This window comes from Melozone crissalis, unplaced genomic scaffold, assembly GCF_028551555.1.
Source record: "Melozone crissalis strain CALT ecotype California unplaced genomic scaffold, PUWL_Pcris_2 ptg000063l_1, whole genome shotgun sequence".
Taxonomy (NCBI): Eukaryota; Metazoa; Chordata; class Aves; order Passeriformes; family Passerellidae; genus Melozone; species Melozone crissalis.
In genome coordinates this window covers 10,160,001-10,166,551 of record NW_026535841.1, presented here as the reverse complement: position 1 = coordinate 10,166,551, position 6,551 = coordinate 10,160,001, and the positions used below count along the sequence as shown (strand labels likewise).

General features: G+C 50.8%; 1 protein-coding gene across 1 annotated transcript in view; it reads left to right on the top strand.

Moving 5' to 3' along the window:
* The first annotated feature begins 1,031 nt into the window (after positions 1-1,031).
* ZNRF3 (zinc and ring finger 3) overlaps positions 1,032-6,551 on the top strand; it is a 65,930-nt gene continuing 60,410 nt past the window's right edge. The window contains exon 1 of the mRNA XM_054288915.1: positions 1,032-1,227. The gene's annotated coding sequence lies outside the window, so the exon portion shown is untranslated. The remainder of the gene's footprint in view (positions 1,228-6,551) is intronic.

Genomic DNA, 6,551 nt, shown 5'->3' with positions numbered 1-6,551 from the left:
CATGATTTAGCTGTACATACTTTTTAATGGAAAAACGTGTAATTGGCCAACATCCAGTTCTTGTGCGAGACTGCAACAAAAATCATTACCAACACATTTTCCCCTCATCATTGATGGAGATTTTGTAGACCCGTATTTACACCCCAGGTAACCCAGGATTCAGGAGGCTGGATCAGGGCTCCGATGAGCCCAGACACAAACGAGGAGCCCGCCGGGTGCCACCTGCCAACAGCTGGCACGTCCGGCGGGCAGTGCAGCGGTGTCTGCGGAGGATGGGTGCCCGCGGAGGATGGGTGCCCGTGGTACCTGCGCTGCCAGGGCACCGCTCCGCCCGCCGGGGCGCGTCCACCCGGGCCGTGCCACCGCACCCGGGATCCGCGCCTAACGCACCGGCCATGGCCGGCGGCCGCGGCAGCGCCGGGAAGCGGCCCGGCCGAGCCGCCACGGCCCCGGGCCCGCAGCCCGGCAGCCCCGGCACCGGCGGGCAGCGGCCCCGGCAGCGGCGGGCCCAGGCGGCTGCCACAGGTCTCCCGGGCTGCCCTCCGCCTCCCGGCCCTGCAGGCCCGGCCGCGTGGAAAGCCGATCCCGGCAGGGCCGTCCCGAGCGCCGCTCGCTCTCAGACCCTCGCGGGGCCGGGCCGGGCCAGGCCGGACCGCCGGCAGCCACGGCAAGCGCTGGGCTCGGCCGGGCCCGGCGGGGCTGCGGGCGGTGTGTGCACGGCGGGAGGGACCGAGCGGGTCAGCGCGGCGCGGAGGGCGGGGATAACCCCGTGGTGGCCGTCACGTGGAGCAGATGAAAGGGAAGCGGCTTGGCAGGGCGGAGAGGAGCCGGGGCGAGGGAAGGGGAGCGCGGCAGCGAGGAGCGGGGCGCAGCGCGGCGGGAGGGCCGCTGCCATGGGACGCTGACCGGCCCGGGACCCCGGCCCCGGAGCTGGAGCCGCTCGGGAGAGATGCGCGGCGGCGGGGCGCCGCTTCCTCCCGCCGCGCGATGAGGGGCTGCGGAGCCGGCGCGGGGCTGCCCGTGCCGCCGCTGCCGCCGCCTCTGCTGCTGCTCGGGGTGCTGCTGGCCGCGGCGCCGGGCGCGGCGCTGGGCAAGGAGACGGCGTTCGTGGAGGTGGTGCTCTTCGAGTCCAGCCCCAGCGGCGACTACACCACCTACACCACGGGGCTGCAGGGCCGCTTCTCCCGCGCGGGGGCCACGCTGAGCGCCGAAGGCGAGATCGTGCAGGTGAGCGCGGCCGGGGGGCGCCGCCTGCCCCAAGATGGCTCCGCGGGCCCGGCACCTGCGGCACAAAGCGGGGCCGGGCCCGCCGCCCCACGTGCGCCGCGCGGCCCGGGACGCGGTGACAGATGCGCGCCCGCGCACAAAGGCCCAGCGCCGGCCTCGGCTCGCGGGGCCGCCCCGCTTTGACAGCCGGGCGCGCGGCGCGGGCTCCGCCGGGCGGCGGGAGCGGGCGGAGCCGAGGCCGCCCCACACGCGCGGCGGGCTCCGCTCAGCTCCGCTCGCCCCTCCGCTGGGCGCGGGGCCGGCGGGCGGGCGGGCGGAGGCGGGGCCGTGCCGGGCGGCCCCTGCCGGTCCCGGAGCTGCCGGCGGTGCGCGGCCGGAGCCGTGCGGGGCTGCTCCGCTCCGGGGGCGGCCGGGCCCGGGCTGGAATTGCCGCGGCAGTCATGGGGTGCTGAGCCCTCGGGCTGTGCCGCTCGTTGGCCGCTCCGCGCCCGGCGGCGCTCGGGGCTGCAGCCGGGGCTGCTGCGCTCGGGGTCCCCCGGAGCCCGGCTCCCACCGCGTCACGCTTCGTGCAGGGCTGTGCTTGGCTTGCTCACCAGAGAAATGGTTCTTGTCTTCGAACGCACCTACCCTTTACTCTTAGTGAAACTCTTGAAGTGCTTATCTAATTCCTTTGTAGTTGCTTGTAATTGCTGACTTTATTTCTTCCCCCCCTTTGGCTAAGTAGAGAAAAATTGCTTGAATGGTGTTTTAGTAAGTTTGACTGTTAAGCAAGTGCCAATAGCAATCTTTATTTCTCTTTAACAGCTGTGGGGTTGGTTTGTTTGCGTTCCATATATGTATGCATATGTACACATACATACACACGTAAATATCCATACAAAACTTACAAGAATCTAACTGGTAGCAAGTAGGTTATAGAAACCACTGTTAAAGCTCTACAAACACAAATACATTACTATCAAAATAACTTTTTTTTTTAAGTAAAGAATACTGCTTATGAATGCTTGATATTTCAAAGGAGTTTCAGCTGGGATGATTTCTTATAAAAGTTCTCTTGGAAGCAGAAGAGTTGTGAGGCCAAATTGCTGATGTAAGGTAATTTTTCAGAGAAAAGAGGGATGGACCCATTAAGTTATAATTATGACATTTAGAAGAGGTGGTGCTTGTAGGGGCTGGAACTGACATGGACATTTTTTTAACCTTTTAGTGCTTTTTCATTTTAAGACTTAATAGTGTCTTTGAGGCCAGCAGGAGACTTCAAAGGTTCTTTTGTGTCAGGTGTTAGTATTAAGAACAGAACATAGGCTGAAGTCATACTTTCTTGGTGACTGTAAGTAAAAGTGGAGAAAAAATAAACTGTTCTCTTAAGACTCAGATTTGCACAACTTGAAACAAGGGTATTAAATAGACTTTGGCAGGCCTTACTGTTTGTAACATCACCTGTCTGCTTCCTCTTCATGCCTGACTAGACAGCACCCCAAATAGGAAAAACTACAGTGAAAGTCACATGGTGTGGCAAATCTTTTACAGTCATTTATCACTCAAAAATTGATTTGCTTATTCATCTGGATGCATGCTAGATAACACATGCCATGCACAGGTTTGGGTTTGTTTTTTTTTACGAGCTGCATGTGCTGCTTTTTTTTCCCAGAGGAGAGAACCTGGCAGATACTGTTCCAGAGCAGCTAGACTGAATGCTATCAGTTGTGTTTTCACTGCTGAGGTTTTAGATTGCATATAACATCTCTTGTCAGTGTCCTGCTTCCTCTATCTCATCCTGAGAGTTTGTCAGAGCCAAAACTGATCAAGATTCTCACAGCATTGTCTTGCTCCTTTTTTTCAGCTGGGCTGTATTTTTGTAGAACATTTTGACTCTGCTGTTCTGGATCACCATTTAAAGCTCACAGTGAGGTTTAGAAAAGGCTCATGAAGCTGTTGCCACTCAGAACCTGTTCAGCAGCAGCTCGTTGTACATCAGTCAGTGAAGCAAGCTCTTCTTGGCCCCAGCCCCTTTGTCAGTGCACACAGCTCTTTCAAGAATAAGATGCATTTTTCTTTAAGATGAAATATTAGAAGTTCTTGAAAATCAGGCACACATTAAAGAATGGATCAAAGGAATTGTGGTTTTGGGACTACACAAAGGCTTACTTTTGTTTATGTTAATAGCATCAATTACTCATTGGTCTTGAAAGTCTGAACAAAAAAACCCCAACCTTAAGAAACAATGCACTTTCAGCTTTTGATAGGTCATACATCCACTCCTGAACTGGTTATTGGTCAGATTCCTATCCAGTAGTGGTGTGCTATTATATTGTTTCTCAAGTTATTGTGAATGAATCTTATTAGGGTCAAGTGTCTCCCCAGAATAACTCTTCAGAGAGATGAAATGTTCATATGCCTTCTTTCATGTGGCCACAGTTTGTATTCAGCAAACTCATCCTCATGTTGCTGTGTCAGCTGGTCCTTAAACTGCTGGAAAGTCTGACGATTCTGGTGGTATCTGGCATACAGGAATATCCCATGTTTCTTGGGGCAGTATGCTGGCCATTGATATGGGCAAGAGACTGGAAGTTGCAGATGTTTGGTTAGAGAGTGACTGTGAAAACCAGACTTTGTTGAAACCTCTGAAATGATATATTGCTCTGAAACAAATTATCACTGGAGAACTCCCTATGGTTGAAAATTCTCCTACCATTCCGGGCAAAAGTTCAGATGTAGCCTTGTCTCAAACTCAGTGTTACATGGCCACAGACTGTGCTTGGACAGTAAAAATCACTGATTTGACAGCAGTGGCTTTATTGCTCAGAGTGAGATTGTGTATCATAATTTACTTGCTACTGGTGAGACTCTGTTCCTGTTGCTTGTTCAGCTTGCTAGCTAAGCTGTGGAGCATCTAATATCACGTTTCTTATAAAGTTATGGTTGTGATTGCACTGCTCAGGTGAGGTGCTTGGGAAAGAGGATCAAATTTAATACCTGTGATGTGTCAGAAACTTTAATTTATGCGCATTCATTATTGTCGGTTTTCTCTCAGTCTTGCTTTTTTTGTACTCCTGCCTTAAAGCTACTGAATACAGTAATATGTGTGGATTACTGATATGTACAATTTTGGAGAAAAGCAGCATGGAGGAGAGATTTGAGGATATTATGGGTGGTTTTTCTTGTGCAATGCAAGTTTGTGTTTTGGTTGGTTTGTTTCTGCTTGGAAGCCTCAGCGGGGAAATGATGAACTTCATGTAGCCATTGAACTGGAGCAGCGTGTAGATGATGTAACAATCTCCACTTGCATATATTTTTTGTGCTTAAAAGGTAACAGTCTGGGGAGAACAAGCATAACTCAGTGCTTTAAGCTCCAGGAATAAACCAGAAGTGGGACACTTCCCAGCTTCTTGCATGATACTTCCTAGTAGCAAATTATTGCCCATCTTTCTCTTGTAGAAGGTTGGGAATCTTCAAACTGGACTGCAAGACAGAGCCTGTGTGTTCCTTCCTTCCTTCTATCTCCCTCCCACCCCTTACTTCAATGGCTTTGAATATTTCCTCTGTTTTTTTCAAAATGCAAAAGTTACCAAAGGATGCAAACTTCACTCAGAAGCATTGGCAGGTTTTGATGGTGTTGAAAGGAGTGACTTGAAATAACTGTGCAGATACAGAAGATGTCTAGCCATGATCACAGGAGGCTGAATCAAGGGAATGTTTGTGTCCTTTGAGAGTGGAAGACAAAAATACTTATTTTCGGATTTTTTTGGTTGTTCTTTTGTGATCATGCAGGTTAAGTTTCTTCCTGCTGAGTGCCTGAAGGCCTCTCAAAATGAGGAAGTGGAATTATTTGTGGCTTTGAGTCACTGTCTTATTGAATGTTTTCTTTGCTAGTTATCCTCTTAGAATATGAAGGCGCCTGTGATTGGGTTTGTGTTAGTTTCCATACCCAGCTGTGAGTCTGTGGCTTGCAGTAATGATCCTGAGGACATCAGGCACAATGCATCTATCTGGGCTTCAGGTTGGCTTTGTCATTGTGTCCTTAAAGGAAGAATAATTTGCTTTCAAAATGAGAGATCACTTAGGGAAAGACTTGCATGGTTGTTGTACCTGGTCAGCCTCTGTAGGGTGTAATGCACAGCAGCTTGCTCACAGCAGAGGTGTTGTCTTGGGCTTGATCTCAGGACAGACTGGTCCAGCTGTTTCACAGTTTTATCCCTCCCTCTGTCCTTTTTTTTTAATTTTAAGTTTCAATCATGGTTTATCCTGTTGTGTACTGTAGTTGAAGGCAGCCTGCTAAGGTGTTTTGTTTAGGTTTTTATCCTCTTGTACTGTTTTGTCTTGACACTGAGCACTGTCCTCACACCCTGAGCTCCAGCCCAGTCCCACCATTGCTGCCTTGTTTTGCCAGGAGTTGCCTGTTCCCATTGGCTTCTAGCTGTGATATTTTTAATAAGGATGCTTATTTTTTATTAATTCTTCAGCATTGCAATATCTAAGATGTCTCTTAGAATGGTGGTGAACAGACATGGGAGGAGACTGATCTGAGGATGAGGTACCAAATTCAGTGATAAGTTACTGGTTCTGGAGGAAGCTTAAGTGTCTGTGGTCTTTGCACAGAGCTGAGCTGCAGCAACACCAGAATCCCCCTATCAGAACCTTGGTGCAAGACTAAGGCAGTCCCTTGAAGAAAGGGTGGGAGGCACAGTGTAAGAAAATGCAGTAAAACATATTCAAGTACGGAGAAGTTAGAGTGGAAAGAACAAAAAATGCTAATGTGACCCATTTAGAGGAAGAGGAATAAAGTAGGTTAGCCAAGTAAATAAAAGCAGAAAGCTCACAGCACTGGCTCAGTACTCAGACCTACCAGTGCAATTTCCACACTTCCAAGTAAAGGTGGGGAATCAAGTGGGGAGAATAGTTTGTGGGAGTTCAGGTAACTTTTCTGCATGTGTCTGTATGCTTAGTTAAACTTCCTCACAGATGCTGAAGCTCAGCCCTGTTGAAAGCCTTGCCTTTGGTGGCAGGATGCTGACCACTTCCTTTTCCATGTGCTCCTCTGGCTTGTTTCAGAGTTGGAAGTTGGAAAACTCAAAAATTGTTCAACATGCATCCCTTTGGAGATTTTTTTTTTCATTTATATATATATTTATTTATGTTTAGACTGGATCTACGTGACTGCAGTGGTTTATATCTAATTACAGCCTGCTTCCTGGTGTTACCAGCAGTTGTGGCCAGCCATGCCCCATGGGTGGAACTGGCCCTCAGCCCCCCTGAGCACCTCTCTGGTGCCCTTGCTGGGCAGCACAGCTGAAATGACACCAGGTGAAGTGTCCACAGGACAT